Source organism: Euprymna scolopes, chromosome 33 (assembly GCF_053919585.1).
Source record: "Euprymna scolopes isolate OS-2025 chromosome 33, ASM5391958v1, whole genome shotgun sequence".
Taxonomy (NCBI): Eukaryota; Metazoa; Mollusca; class Cephalopoda; order Sepiida; family Sepiolidae; genus Euprymna; species Euprymna scolopes.
Window position 1 is genome coordinate 76620728 of NC_136514.1, and position 9944 is coordinate 76630671.

Genomic DNA, 9944 nt, shown 5'->3' on the forward strand with positions numbered 1-9944 from the left:
TCACCATGTTATCTATTTTCAAGACTGGGGAAAACACAGTCACAGGTCAGGATGGCCGAGCGGTCTTTGGCGCCAGACTCAAGGGACTGTGATTCCTTACCTAGAACTATGAGTTTTCTGGTCAATTGATGTTGGCGTGGGTTCGAATCCCACTCCTGACAACATTTTTACAAATTTTGATATAATTTTATTTTTTGTTTAAATTTCTCACATCACCATGTTATCTATTTTTAAGACTGGAGAAAGCATGTTCGCATGTCAGGTTGGCCGAGCGGTCTAAGGCGCCAGACTCAAGGGACTGTGATTCCTTACCTAGAACAATGAGTGTTCTGGTCATCGGATGTGGGCGTGGGGTCGAATCCCACTCCTGACAACATTTTTACAAATTTTGATATAATTTTTTTTTTTGTTTAAATTTCTCACATCACCATGTTATCTATTTTTAAGACTGGGGAAAACACGGTCACAGGTCAGGATGGCCGAGCGGTCTAAGGCGCCAGACTCAAGGGACTGTGTTTCCTTACCTAGAACTATGAGTGTTCTGGTCCACGGATGTGGGCGTGGGTTCGAATCCCACTCCTGACAACATTTTTACAAATTTTGATATAATTTTATTTTTTGTTTAAATTTCTCACATCACCATGTTATCTATTTTTAAGACTGGAGAAAACACGTTCACATGTCAGGATGGCCGAGCGGTCTAAGGCGCCAGACTCAAGGGACTGTGATTCGTTACCTAGAACTATGAGTGTTCTTGTCCACGGATGTGGGCGTGGGTTCGAATCCCACTCCTGACAACATTTTTACAAATTTTGATATAATTTTATTTTTTGTTTAAATTTCTCACATCACCATGTTATCTATTTTCAAGACTGGAGAAAGCACGTTCACATGTCAGGATGGCCGAGCGGGCTAAGGCGCCAGACTCAAGGGACTGTGATTCCTTACCTAGAACTATGAGTGTTCTGGTCCACGGATGTGGGCGTGGGTTCGAATCCCACTCCTGACAACATTTTTACAAATTTTGATATAATTTTATTTTTTGTTTAAATTTCTCAAATCACCATGTTATCTATTTTTAAGACTGGAGGTAGCACGTTCACATGTCAGGATGGCCGAGCGGTCTAAGGCGCCAGACTCAAGGGACTGTGATTCCTTACCTAGAACTATGAGTGTTCTGGTCCACGGATGTGGGCGTGGGTTCGAATCCCACTCCTGACAACATTTTTACAAATTTTGATATAATTTTATTTTTTGTTTAAATTTCTCACATCACCATGTTATCTATTTTTAAGACTGGAGAAAACACGTTCACATGTCAGGATGGCCGAGCGGTCTAAGGCGCCAGACTCAAGGGACGTTGTTTCTTCACCTAGAACTATGAGTGTTCTGGTCCACGGATGTGGGCGTGGGTTCGAATCCCACTCCTGACAACATTTTTACAAATTTTGATGTAATTTTATTTTTTGTTTAAATTTCTCACATCACCATGTTATCTATTTTTAAGACTGAAGAAAACACGTTCACATGTCAGGATGGCCGAGCGGTCTAAGGCGCCAGACTCAAGGGACTGTGATTCCTTACCTAGAACTATGAGTGTTCTGGTCCACGGATGTGGGCGTGGGTTCGAATCCCACTCCTGACAACATTTTTACAAATTTTGATATAATTTTATTTTTTGTTTAAATTTCTCACATCACCATGTTATCTATTTTTAAGACTGGAGAAAACACGTTCACATGTCAGGATGGCCGAGCGGTCTAAGGCGCCAGACTCAAGGGACTGTGATTCGTTACCTAGAACTATGAGTGTTCTGGTCCACGGATGTGGGCGTGGGTTCGAATCCCACTCCTGACAACATTTTTACAAATTTTGATGTAATTTTATTTTTTGTTTAAATTTCTCACATCACCATGTTATCTATTTTTAAGACTGGAGAAAACACGTTCACATGTCAGGATGGCCGAGCGGTCTAAGGCGCCAGACTCAAGGGACTGTGTTTCCTTACCTAGAACTATGAGTGTTCTGGTCCACGGATGTGGGCGTGGGTTCGAATCCCACTCCTGACAACATTTTTACAAATTTTGATATAATTTTATTTTTTGTTTAAATTTCTCACATCACCATGTTATCTATTTTTAAGACTGGAGAAAACACGTTCACATGTCAGGATGGCCGAGCGGTCTAAGGCGCCAGACTCAAGGGACTGTGATTCGTTACCTAGAACTATGAGTGTTCTGGTCCACGGATGTGGGCGTGGGTTCGAATCCCACTCCTGACAACATTTTTACAAATTTTGATATAATTTTATTTTTTGTTTAAATTTCTCACATCACCATGTTACCTATTTTCAAGACTGGAGAAAGCACGTTCACATGTCAGGATGGCCGAGCGGGCTAAGGCGCCAGACTCAAGGGACTGTGATTCCTTACCTAGAACTATGAGTGTTCTGGTCCACGGATGTGGGCGTGGGTTCGAATCCCACTCCTGACAACATTTTGATACAATTTTATTTTTTGTTTAAATTTCTCAAATCACCATGTTATCTATTTTTAAGACTGGAGGTAGCACGTTCACATGTCAGGATGGCCGAGCGGTCTAAGGCGCCAGACTAAAGGGACTGTGATTCCTTACCTAGAACTATGAGTGTTCTGGTCCACGGATGTGGGCGTGGGTTCGAATCCCACTCCTGACAACATTTTTACAAATTTTGATATAATTTTATTTTTTGTTTAAATTTCTCACATCACCATGTTATCTATTTTTAAGACTGGAGAAAACACGTTCACATGTCAGGATGGCCGAGCGGTGTAAGGCGCCAGACTCAAGGGACGTTGTTTCTTTACCTAGAACTATGAGTGTTCTGGTCCACGGATGTGGGCGTGGGTTCGAATCCCACTCCTGACAACATTTTTACAAATTTTGATGACATTTTATTTTTTGTTTAAATTTCTCACATCACCATGTTATCTATTTTTAAGACTGGAGAAAACACGTTCACATGTCAGGATGGCCGAGCGGTCTAAGGCGCCAGACTCAAGGGACTGTGATTCCTTACCTAGAACTAAGAGTGTTCTGGTCCACGGATGTGGGCGTGGGTTCGAATCCCACTCCTGACAACATTTTTACAAATTTTGATATAATTTTTTTTTAAGTTTAAATTTCCACATCACCATGTTATCTATTTTTAAGACTGGAGAAAACACGTTCACGTGTCAGGATGACCGAGCGGTCTAAGGTGCCAGACTACAGGGACTGTGATTCCTTACCTAGAACTATGAGTGTTCTGGTCCACGGATGTGGGCGTGGGTTCGAATCCCACTCCTGACAACATTTTTACAAATTTTGATATAATTTTATTTTTTGTTTAAATTTCTCACATCACCATGTTATCTATTTTTAAGACTGGAGAAAACACGTTCACATGTCAGGATGGCCGAGCGGTCTAAGGCGCCAGACTAAAGGGACTGTGATTCCTTACCTAGAACTATGAGTGTTCTGGTCCACGGATGTGGGCGTGGGTTCGAATCCCACTCCTGACAACATTTTTAAAAATTTTGATATAATTTTATTTTTTGTTTAAATTTCTCACATCGCCATGTTATCTATTTTTAAGACTGGAGAAGACACGTCCACATGTCAGGATGGCCGAGCGGTCTAAGGCGCCAGACTCAAGGGACTGTGATTCCTTACCTAGAACTATGAGTGTTCTGGTCCACGGATGTGGGCGTGGGTTCGAATCCCACTCCTGACAACATTTTTACAAATTTTGATATAATTTTATTGTTTGTTTAAATTTCTCACATCACCATGTTATCTATTTTTAAGACTGGGGAAAACACGGTCACAGGTCAGGATGGCCGAGCGGTCTATGGCGCCAGACTCAAGGGACTGTGATTCCTTACCTAGAACTATGAGTTTTCTGGTCCACGGATGTGGGCGTGGGTTCGAATCCCACTCCTGACAACATTTTTACAAATTTTGATATAATTTTATTTTTTGTTTAAATTTCTCACATCACCATGTTATCTATTTTTAAGACTGGAGAAAGCACGTTCGCATGTCAGGATGGCCGAGCGGTCTAAGGCGCCAGACTCAAGGGACTGTGATTCCTTACCTAGAACAATGAGTGTTCTGGTCATCGGATGTGGGCGTGGGTTCGAATCCCACTCCTGACAACATTTTTACAAATTTTGATATAATTTTTTTTTTTGTTTAAATTTCTCACATCACCATGTTATCTATTTTTAAGACTGGGGAGAACACGGTCACAGGTCAGGATGGCCGAGCGGTCTATGGACCCAGACTCAAGGGACTGTGATTCCTTACCTAGAACTATGAGTTTTCTGGTCCACGGATGTGGGCGTGGGTTCGAATCCCACTCCTGACAACATTTTTACAAATTTTGATATAATTTTATTTTTTGTTTAAATTTCTCACATCACCATGTTATCTATTTTTAAGACTGGAGAAAGCACGTTCGCATGTCAGGATGGCCGAGCGGTCTAAGGCGCCAGACTCAAGGGACTGTGATTCGTTACCTAGAACTATGAGTGTTCTGGTCCACAGATGTGGGCGTGGGTTCGAATCCCACTCCTGACAACATTTTTACAAATTTTGATATAATTTTTTTTTTTGTTTAAATTTCTCACATCACCATGTTATCTATTTTTAAGACTGGGGAAAACACGGTCACAGGTCAGGATGGCCGAGCGGTCTGAGGCGCCAGACTCAAGGGACTGTGTTTCCTTACTTAGAACTATGAGTGTTCTGGTCCACGGATGTGGGCGTGGGTTCGAATCCCACTCCTGACAACATTTTTACAAATTGTGATATAATTTTATTTTTTGTTTAAATTTCTCACATCACCATGTTATCTATTTTTAAGACTGGAGAAAACACGTTCACATGTCAGGATGGCCGAGCGGTCCAAGGCGCCAGACTCAAGGGACTGTGATTCCTTACCTAGAACTATGAGTGTTCTGGTCCACGGATGTGGGCGTGGGTTCGAATCCCACTCCTGACAACATTTTTACAAATTTTGATATAATTTTATTTTTTGTTTAAATTTCTCACATCACCATGTTATCTATTTTTAAGACTGGAGAAAACACGTTCACATGTCAGGATGGCCGAGCGGTCTAAGGCGCCAGACTCAAGGGACTGTGATTCCTTACCTAGAACTATGAGTGTTCTGGTCCACGGATGTGGGCGTGGGTTCGAATCCCACTCCTGACAACATTTTTACAAATTTTGATATAATTTTATTTTTTGTTTAAATTTCTCACATCACCATGTTATCTATTTTCAAGACTGGAGAAAGCACGTTCGCATGTCAGGATGGCCGAGCGGGCTAAGGCGCCAGACTCAAGGGACTGTGATTCCTTACCTAGAACTATGAGTGTTCTGGTCCACGGATGTGGGCGTGGGTTCGAATCCCACTCCTGACAACATTTTTACAAATTTTGATATAATTTTATTTTTTGTTTAAATTTCTCAAATCACCATGTTATCTATTTTTAAGACTGGAGGTAGCACGTTCACATGTCAGGATGGCCGAGCGGTCTAAGGCGCCAGACTCAAGGGACTGTGATTCCTTACCTAGAACTATGAGTGTTCTGGTCCACGGATGTGGGCGTGGGTTCGAATCCCACTCCTGACAACATTTTTACAAATTTTGATATAATTTTATTTTTTGTTTAAATTTCTCACATCACCATGTTATCTATTTTTAAGACTGGAGAAAACACGTTCACATGTCAGGATGGCCGAGCGGTCTAAGGCGCCAGACTCAAGGGACGTTGTTTCTTTACCTAGAACTATGAGTGTTCTGGTCCACGGATGTGGGCGTGGGTTCGAATCCCACTCCTGACAACATTTTTACAAATTTTGATGTAATTTTATTTTTTGTTTAAATTTCTCACATCACCATGTTATCTATTTTTAAGACTGGAGAAAACACGTTCACATGTCAGGATGGCCGAGCGGTCTAAGGCGCCAGACTCAAGGGACTGTGATTCCTTACCTAGAACTATGAGTGTTCTGGTCCACGGATGTGGGCGTGGGTTCGAATCCCATTCCTGACAACATTTTTACAAATTTTGATATAATTTTATTTTAAGTTTAAATTTCCACATCACTATGTTATCTATTTTTAAGACTGGAGAAAACACGTTCACGTGTCAGGATGACTGAGAGGTCTAAGGTGCCAGACTACAGGGACTGTGATTCCTTACCTAGAACTATGAGTGTTCTGGTCCACGGATGTGGGCGTGGGTTCGAATCCCACTCCTGACGACATTTTTACAAATTTTGATATAATTTTATTTTTTGTTTAAATTTCTCACATCACCATGTTATCTATTTTTAAGACTGGAGAAAACACGTTCACATGTCAGGATGGCCGAGCGGTCTAAGGCGCCAGACTCAAGGGACTGTGATTCGTTACCTAGAACTATGAGTGTTCTGGTCCACGGATGTGGGCGTGGGTTGGAATCCCACTCCTGACAACATTTTTACAAATTTTGATATAATTTTATTTTTTGTTTAAATTTCTCACATCACCATGTTATCTATTTTCAAGACTGGAGAAAGCACGTTCGCATGTCAGGATGGCCGAGCGGGCTAAGGCGCCAGACTCAAGGGATTGTGACTCCTTACCTAGAACTATGAGTGTTCTGGTCCACGGATGTGGGCGTGGGTTCGAATCCCACTCCTGACAACATTTTTACAAATTTTGATATAATTTTATTTTTTGTTTAAATTTCTCACATCACCATGTTATCTATTTTTAAGACTGGAGAAAACACGTTCAGATGTCAGGATGGCCGAGCGGTCTAAGGCGCCAGACTCAAGGTACGTCGTTTCTTTACCTAGAACTATGAGTGTTCTGGTCCACGGATGTGGGCGTGGGTTCGAATCCCACTCCTGACAAAATTTTTACAAATTTTAATGTAATTTTATTTTTTGTTTAAATTTCTCACATCACCATGTTATCTATTTTTAAGACTGGAGAAAACACGTTCACATGTCAGGATGGCCGAGCGGTCTAAGGCGCCAGACTCAAGGGACTGTGATTCCTTACCTAGAACTATGAGTGTTCTGGTCCACGGATGTGGGCGTGGGTTCGAATCCAACTCCTGACAACATTTTTACAAATTTTGATATCATTTTTTTTTTTGTTTAAATTTCTCACATCACCATGTTATCTATTTTTAAGACTGGAGAAAACACGTTCACATGTCAGGATGGCCGAGCGGTCTAAGGCGCCAGACTCAAGGGACTGTGATTCCTTACCTAGAACTATGAGTGTTCTGGTCCACGAATGTGGGCGTGGGTTCGAATCCCACTCCTGACAGCATTTTTACAAATTTTGATATAATTTTATTTTTTGTTTAAATTTCTCACATCACCATGTTATCTATTTTTAAGACTGGAGACAACACGTTCACATGTCAGGATGGCCGAGCGGTCTAAGGCGCCAGACTCAAGGGACTGTGATTCGTTACCTAGAACTATGAGTGTTCTGGTCCACGGATGTGGGCGTGGGTTCGAATCCCACTCCTGACAACATTATCACAAATTTTGATATAATTTTATTTTTGTTTAAATTTCTCACATCACCATGTTATATATTTTTAAGACTGGAGAAAGCGCGTTCACATGTCAGGATGGCCGAGCGGTCTAAGGCGCCAGACTCAAGGGACTGTGATTCCTTACCTAGAACTATGAGTGTTCTGGTCCACGGATGTGGGCGTGGGTTCGACGCCCACTCCTGACAACATTTTTACAAATTTTGGTATAATTTTATTTTTTGTTTAAATTTCTCACATCACCATGTTATCTATTTTTAAGACTGGAGAAAACACGGTCACATGTCAGGATGGCCGAGCGGTCTAAGGCGCCAGACTCAAGGGACTGTGATTCCTAACCTAGAACTATGAGTGTTCTGGTGCACGGATGTGGGCGTGGGTTCGAATCCCACTCCTGACAACATTTTTACAAATTTTGATATAATTTTTTTTTTTGTTTAAATTTCTCACATCACCATGTTATCTATTTTTAAGACTGGAGAAAACACGTTCACGTGTCAGGATGGCCGAGCGGTCTAAGGCGCCAGACTACAGGGACTGTGATTCCTTACCTAGAACTATGAGTGTTCTGGTCCACGGATGTGGGCGTGGGTTCGAATCCCACTCCTGACCACATTTTTACAAATTTTGATATAATTTTATTTTTTGTTTAAATTTCTCACATCACCATGTTATCTATTTTTAAGACTGGAGAAAACACGTTCAAATGTCAGGATGGCCAAGCGGTCTAAGGCGCCAGACTCAAGGGACTGTGATTCCTTACCTAGAACTATGAGTGTTCTGGTCCACGGAAGTGGGCGTGGGTTCGAATCCCACTCATGACAACATTTTTACAAATTCTGATATAATTTTTTTTTTGTTTAAATTTCTCACATCACCATGTTATCTATTTTTAAGACTGGAGAAAACACGTTCACATGTCAGGATGGCCGGGCGGTCTAAGGCGCCAGACTCAAGTGACTGTGATTCCTTACCTAGAACTATGAGTGTTCTGGTTCACGGATGTGGGCGTGGGTTCGAATCCCACTCCTGACAACATTTTTACAAATTTTGATATAATGTTATTTTTTGGTTGAATTTCTCACATCACCATGTTATCTATTTTTAAGACTAGAGAAAACACGTTCACATGTCAGGATGGCCGAGCGGTCTAAGGCGCCAGGCTCAAGGGACTGTGATTCCTTACCTAGAACTATGAGTGTTCTGGTCCACGGATGTGGGCGTGGGTTCGAATCCCACTCCTGACAACATTTTTACAAATTTTGATATAATTTTATTTTTTGTTTAAATTTCTCACATCACCATGTTATCTATTTTAAAGACTGGAGAAAGCACGTTCGCATGTCAGGATGGCCGAGCGGTCTAAGGCGCCAGACTCAAGGGACTGTGATTCCTTACCTAGAACTATGAGTGTTCTGGTCCACGGATGTGGGCGTGGATTCGAATCCCACTCTTGACAACATTTTTACAAATTTTGATATAATTTTATTTTTTGTTTAAATTTCTCACATCACCATGTTATCTATTTTTAAGACTGGGGAAAACACGGTCACAGGTCAGGATGGCCGAGCGGTCTAAGGCGCCAGACTCAAGGGACTGTGATTCCTTACCTAGAACTATGAGTGTTCTGGTCCACGGATGTGGGCGTGGGTTCGAATCCCACTCCTGACAACATTTTTACAAATTTTGATATAATTTTATTTTTTGTTTAAATTTCTCACATCACCATGTTATCTTTTTTTAAGACTGGAGAAAGCACGTTCACATGTCAGGATGGCCGAGCGGTCTAAGGCTCCAGACTCAAGGGACTGTGATTTCTTACCTAGAACTATGAGTGTTCTGGTCCACGGATGTGGGCGTGGGTTCGAATCCCACTCCTGACAACATTTTTACAAATTTTGATATAATTTTATTTTTTGTTTAAATTTCTCACATCACCATGTTATCTATTTTTAAGACTGGAGGAAGCACTTTCACATGTCAGGATGGACGAGCGGTCTAAGGCGCCGGACTCAAGGGACTGTGATTCCTTACCTAGAACTATGAGTGTTCTGGTCCACGGATGTGGGCGTGGGTTCGAATCCCACTCCTGACAACATTTTTACAAATTTTGATATAATTTTATTTTTTGTTTAAATTTCTCACATCACCATTTTATCTATTTTTAAGACTGGAGAAAACACGTTCACATGTCAGGATGGCCGAGCGGTCTAAGTCGCCAGACTCAAGGGACTGTGATTCGTTACCTAGAACTATGAGTGTTCTGGTCCACGGATGTGGGCGTGGGTTCGAATCCCACTCCTGACAACATTTTTACAAATTTTGATATAATTTTATTTTTGTTTAAATTTC

At 41.5% G+C, this 9944-nt stretch overlaps 44 non-coding genes across 44 annotated transcripts; all 44 read left to right on the top strand.

The window, feature by feature from the left end:
• Positions 1 to 45: 45 nt before the first annotated feature.
• Trnal-caa (transfer RNA leucine (anticodon CAA)) lies at positions 46 to 161 on the top strand. The gene is made up of 2 exons: positions 46 to 83; positions 116 to 161. It is a non-coding gene; the product is annotated as a tRNA-Leu (tRNA).
• Positions 162 to 469: 308 nt separating this feature from the next.
• Positions 470 to 585, top strand: Trnal-caa (transfer RNA leucine (anticodon CAA)). The gene is made up of 2 exons: positions 470 to 507; positions 540 to 585. It is a non-coding gene; the product is annotated as a tRNA-Leu (tRNA).
• Positions 586 to 681: 96 nt separating this feature from the next.
• Trnal-caa (transfer RNA leucine (anticodon CAA)) lies at positions 682 to 797 on the top strand. The gene is made up of 2 exons: positions 682 to 719; positions 752 to 797. It is a non-coding gene; the product is annotated as a tRNA-Leu (tRNA).
• A 96-nt stretch (positions 798 to 893) lies between these two features.
• On the top strand, positions 894 to 1009 carry Trnal-caa (transfer RNA leucine (anticodon CAA)). Its single transcript has 2 exons — positions 894 to 931; positions 964 to 1009. It is a non-coding gene; the product is annotated as a tRNA-Leu (tRNA).
• Positions 1010 to 1105: 96 nt separating this feature from the next.
• Trnal-caa (transfer RNA leucine (anticodon CAA)) lies at positions 1106 to 1221 on the top strand. Its single transcript has 2 exons — positions 1106 to 1143; positions 1176 to 1221. It is a non-coding gene; the product is annotated as a tRNA-Leu (tRNA).
• A 96-nt stretch (positions 1222 to 1317) lies between these two features.
• Positions 1318 to 1433, top strand: Trnal-caa (transfer RNA leucine (anticodon CAA)). The gene is made up of 2 exons: positions 1318 to 1355; positions 1388 to 1433. It is a non-coding gene; the product is annotated as a tRNA-Leu (tRNA).
• A 96-nt stretch (positions 1434 to 1529) lies between these two features.
• On the top strand, positions 1530 to 1645 carry Trnal-caa (transfer RNA leucine (anticodon CAA)). Its single transcript has 2 exons — positions 1530 to 1567; positions 1600 to 1645. It is a non-coding gene; the product is annotated as a tRNA-Leu (tRNA).
• Positions 1646 to 1741: 96 nt separating this feature from the next.
• On the top strand, positions 1742 to 1857 carry Trnal-caa (transfer RNA leucine (anticodon CAA)). The gene is made up of 2 exons: positions 1742 to 1779; positions 1812 to 1857. It is a non-coding gene; the product is annotated as a tRNA-Leu (tRNA).
• Positions 1858 to 1953: 96 nt separating this feature from the next.
• Positions 1954 to 2069, top strand: Trnal-caa (transfer RNA leucine (anticodon CAA)). The gene is made up of 2 exons: positions 1954 to 1991; positions 2024 to 2069. It is a non-coding gene; the product is annotated as a tRNA-Leu (tRNA).
• A 96-nt stretch (positions 2070 to 2165) lies between these two features.
• Trnal-caa (transfer RNA leucine (anticodon CAA)) lies at positions 2166 to 2281 on the top strand. The gene is made up of 2 exons: positions 2166 to 2203; positions 2236 to 2281. It is a non-coding gene; the product is annotated as a tRNA-Leu (tRNA).
• Positions 2282 to 2377: 96 nt separating this feature from the next.
• On the top strand, positions 2378 to 2493 carry Trnal-caa (transfer RNA leucine (anticodon CAA)). Its single transcript has 2 exons — positions 2378 to 2415; positions 2448 to 2493. It is a non-coding gene; the product is annotated as a tRNA-Leu (tRNA).
• An 86-nt stretch (positions 2494 to 2579) lies between these two features.
• Trnaf-aaa (transfer RNA phenylalanine (anticodon AAA)) lies at positions 2580 to 2695 on the top strand. The gene is made up of 2 exons: positions 2580 to 2617; positions 2650 to 2695. It is a non-coding gene; the product is annotated as a tRNA-Phe (tRNA).
• A 96-nt stretch (positions 2696 to 2791) lies between these two features.
• Trnal-caa (transfer RNA leucine (anticodon CAA)) lies at positions 2792 to 2907 on the top strand. Its single transcript has 2 exons — positions 2792 to 2829; positions 2862 to 2907. It is a non-coding gene; the product is annotated as a tRNA-Leu (tRNA).
• A 96-nt stretch (positions 2908 to 3003) lies between these two features.
• Trnal-caa (transfer RNA leucine (anticodon CAA)) lies at positions 3004 to 3119 on the top strand. The gene is made up of 2 exons: positions 3004 to 3041; positions 3074 to 3119. It is a non-coding gene; the product is annotated as a tRNA-Leu (tRNA).
• Positions 3120 to 3214: 95 nt separating this feature from the next.
• On the top strand, positions 3215 to 3330 carry Trnac-aca (transfer RNA cysteine (anticodon ACA)). The gene is made up of 2 exons: positions 3215 to 3252; positions 3285 to 3330. It is a non-coding gene; the product is annotated as a tRNA-Cys (tRNA).
• A 96-nt stretch (positions 3331 to 3426) lies between these two features.
• Positions 3427 to 3542, top strand: Trnaf-aaa (transfer RNA phenylalanine (anticodon AAA)). The gene is made up of 2 exons: positions 3427 to 3464; positions 3497 to 3542. It is a non-coding gene; the product is annotated as a tRNA-Phe (tRNA).
• Positions 3543 to 3638: 96 nt separating this feature from the next.
• Trnal-caa (transfer RNA leucine (anticodon CAA)) lies at positions 3639 to 3754 on the top strand. Its single transcript has 2 exons — positions 3639 to 3676; positions 3709 to 3754. It is a non-coding gene; the product is annotated as a tRNA-Leu (tRNA).
• Positions 3755 to 3850: 96 nt separating this feature from the next.
• Positions 3851 to 3966, top strand: Trnal-caa (transfer RNA leucine (anticodon CAA)). The gene is made up of 2 exons: positions 3851 to 3888; positions 3921 to 3966. It is a non-coding gene; the product is annotated as a tRNA-Leu (tRNA).
• Positions 3967 to 4062: 96 nt separating this feature from the next.
• On the top strand, positions 4063 to 4178 carry Trnal-caa (transfer RNA leucine (anticodon CAA)). The gene is made up of 2 exons: positions 4063 to 4100; positions 4133 to 4178. It is a non-coding gene; the product is annotated as a tRNA-Leu (tRNA).
• A 308-nt stretch (positions 4179 to 4486) lies between these two features.
• Trnal-caa (transfer RNA leucine (anticodon CAA)) lies at positions 4487 to 4602 on the top strand. Its single transcript has 2 exons — positions 4487 to 4524; positions 4557 to 4602. It is a non-coding gene; the product is annotated as a tRNA-Leu (tRNA).
• Positions 4603 to 4698: 96 nt separating this feature from the next.
• Trnal-caa (transfer RNA leucine (anticodon CAA)) lies at positions 4699 to 4814 on the top strand. Its single transcript has 2 exons — positions 4699 to 4736; positions 4769 to 4814. It is a non-coding gene; the product is annotated as a tRNA-Leu (tRNA).
• A 96-nt stretch (positions 4815 to 4910) lies between these two features.
• Trnal-caa (transfer RNA leucine (anticodon CAA)) lies at positions 4911 to 5026 on the top strand. The gene is made up of 2 exons: positions 4911 to 4948; positions 4981 to 5026. It is a non-coding gene; the product is annotated as a tRNA-Leu (tRNA).
• Positions 5027 to 5122: 96 nt separating this feature from the next.
• On the top strand, positions 5123 to 5238 carry Trnal-caa (transfer RNA leucine (anticodon CAA)). Its single transcript has 2 exons — positions 5123 to 5160; positions 5193 to 5238. It is a non-coding gene; the product is annotated as a tRNA-Leu (tRNA).
• A 96-nt stretch (positions 5239 to 5334) lies between these two features.
• On the top strand, positions 5335 to 5450 carry Trnal-caa (transfer RNA leucine (anticodon CAA)). The gene is made up of 2 exons: positions 5335 to 5372; positions 5405 to 5450. It is a non-coding gene; the product is annotated as a tRNA-Leu (tRNA).
• A 96-nt stretch (positions 5451 to 5546) lies between these two features.
• Positions 5547 to 5662, top strand: Trnal-caa (transfer RNA leucine (anticodon CAA)). The gene is made up of 2 exons: positions 5547 to 5584; positions 5617 to 5662. It is a non-coding gene; the product is annotated as a tRNA-Leu (tRNA).
• Positions 5663 to 5758: 96 nt separating this feature from the next.
• Positions 5759 to 5874, top strand: Trnal-caa (transfer RNA leucine (anticodon CAA)). The gene is made up of 2 exons: positions 5759 to 5796; positions 5829 to 5874. It is a non-coding gene; the product is annotated as a tRNA-Leu (tRNA).
• Positions 5875 to 5970: 96 nt separating this feature from the next.
• Trnal-caa (transfer RNA leucine (anticodon CAA)) lies at positions 5971 to 6086 on the top strand. The gene is made up of 2 exons: positions 5971 to 6008; positions 6041 to 6086. It is a non-coding gene; the product is annotated as a tRNA-Leu (tRNA).
• Positions 6087 to 6181: 95 nt separating this feature from the next.
• On the top strand, positions 6182 to 6297 carry Trnac-aca (transfer RNA cysteine (anticodon ACA)). Its single transcript has 2 exons — positions 6182 to 6219; positions 6252 to 6297. It is a non-coding gene; the product is annotated as a tRNA-Cys (tRNA).
• A 96-nt stretch (positions 6298 to 6393) lies between these two features.
• Positions 6394 to 6509, top strand: Trnal-caa (transfer RNA leucine (anticodon CAA)). Its single transcript has 2 exons — positions 6394 to 6431; positions 6464 to 6509. It is a non-coding gene; the product is annotated as a tRNA-Leu (tRNA).
• Positions 6510 to 6605: 96 nt separating this feature from the next.
• On the top strand, positions 6606 to 6721 carry Trnal-caa (transfer RNA leucine (anticodon CAA)). The gene is made up of 2 exons: positions 6606 to 6643; positions 6676 to 6721. It is a non-coding gene; the product is annotated as a tRNA-Leu (tRNA).
• Positions 6722 to 6817: 96 nt separating this feature from the next.
• Trnal-caa (transfer RNA leucine (anticodon CAA)) lies at positions 6818 to 6933 on the top strand. The gene is made up of 2 exons: positions 6818 to 6855; positions 6888 to 6933. It is a non-coding gene; the product is annotated as a tRNA-Leu (tRNA).
• A 96-nt stretch (positions 6934 to 7029) lies between these two features.
• Trnal-caa (transfer RNA leucine (anticodon CAA)) lies at positions 7030 to 7145 on the top strand. Its single transcript has 2 exons — positions 7030 to 7067; positions 7100 to 7145. It is a non-coding gene; the product is annotated as a tRNA-Leu (tRNA).
• Positions 7146 to 7241: 96 nt separating this feature from the next.
• On the top strand, positions 7242 to 7357 carry Trnal-caa (transfer RNA leucine (anticodon CAA)). The gene is made up of 2 exons: positions 7242 to 7279; positions 7312 to 7357. It is a non-coding gene; the product is annotated as a tRNA-Leu (tRNA).
• Positions 7358 to 7453: 96 nt separating this feature from the next.
• Positions 7454 to 7569, top strand: Trnal-caa (transfer RNA leucine (anticodon CAA)). The gene is made up of 2 exons: positions 7454 to 7491; positions 7524 to 7569. It is a non-coding gene; the product is annotated as a tRNA-Leu (tRNA).
• Positions 7570 to 7664: 95 nt separating this feature from the next.
• On the top strand, positions 7665 to 7780 carry Trnal-caa (transfer RNA leucine (anticodon CAA)). The gene is made up of 2 exons: positions 7665 to 7702; positions 7735 to 7780. It is a non-coding gene; the product is annotated as a tRNA-Leu (tRNA).
• Positions 7781 to 7876: 96 nt separating this feature from the next.
• Trnal-caa (transfer RNA leucine (anticodon CAA)) lies at positions 7877 to 7992 on the top strand. The gene is made up of 2 exons: positions 7877 to 7914; positions 7947 to 7992. It is a non-coding gene; the product is annotated as a tRNA-Leu (tRNA).
• Positions 7993 to 8088: 96 nt separating this feature from the next.
• Trnac-aca (transfer RNA cysteine (anticodon ACA)) lies at positions 8089 to 8204 on the top strand. Its single transcript has 2 exons — positions 8089 to 8126; positions 8159 to 8204. It is a non-coding gene; the product is annotated as a tRNA-Cys (tRNA).
• Positions 8205 to 8300: 96 nt separating this feature from the next.
• Trnal-caa (transfer RNA leucine (anticodon CAA)) lies at positions 8301 to 8416 on the top strand. Its single transcript has 2 exons — positions 8301 to 8338; positions 8371 to 8416. It is a non-coding gene; the product is annotated as a tRNA-Leu (tRNA).
• Positions 8417 to 8511: 95 nt separating this feature from the next.
• Trnal-caa (transfer RNA leucine (anticodon CAA)) lies at positions 8512 to 8627 on the top strand. Its single transcript has 2 exons — positions 8512 to 8549; positions 8582 to 8627. It is a non-coding gene; the product is annotated as a tRNA-Leu (tRNA).
• Positions 8628 to 8723: 96 nt separating this feature from the next.
• On the top strand, positions 8724 to 8839 carry Trnal-caa (transfer RNA leucine (anticodon CAA)). Its single transcript has 2 exons — positions 8724 to 8761; positions 8794 to 8839. It is a non-coding gene; the product is annotated as a tRNA-Leu (tRNA).
• A 96-nt stretch (positions 8840 to 8935) lies between these two features.
• On the top strand, positions 8936 to 9051 carry Trnal-caa (transfer RNA leucine (anticodon CAA)). The gene is made up of 2 exons: positions 8936 to 8973; positions 9006 to 9051. It is a non-coding gene; the product is annotated as a tRNA-Leu (tRNA).
• A 96-nt stretch (positions 9052 to 9147) lies between these two features.
• Trnal-caa (transfer RNA leucine (anticodon CAA)) lies at positions 9148 to 9263 on the top strand. Its single transcript has 2 exons — positions 9148 to 9185; positions 9218 to 9263. It is a non-coding gene; the product is annotated as a tRNA-Leu (tRNA).
• A 96-nt stretch (positions 9264 to 9359) lies between these two features.
• Trnal-caa (transfer RNA leucine (anticodon CAA)) lies at positions 9360 to 9475 on the top strand. Its single transcript has 2 exons — positions 9360 to 9397; positions 9430 to 9475. It is a non-coding gene; the product is annotated as a tRNA-Leu (tRNA).
• A 308-nt stretch (positions 9476 to 9783) lies between these two features.
• Trnal-caa (transfer RNA leucine (anticodon CAA)) lies at positions 9784 to 9899 on the top strand. The gene is made up of 2 exons: positions 9784 to 9821; positions 9854 to 9899. It is a non-coding gene; the product is annotated as a tRNA-Leu (tRNA).
• The last annotated feature ends 45 nt before the right edge of the window (positions 9900 to 9944 follow it).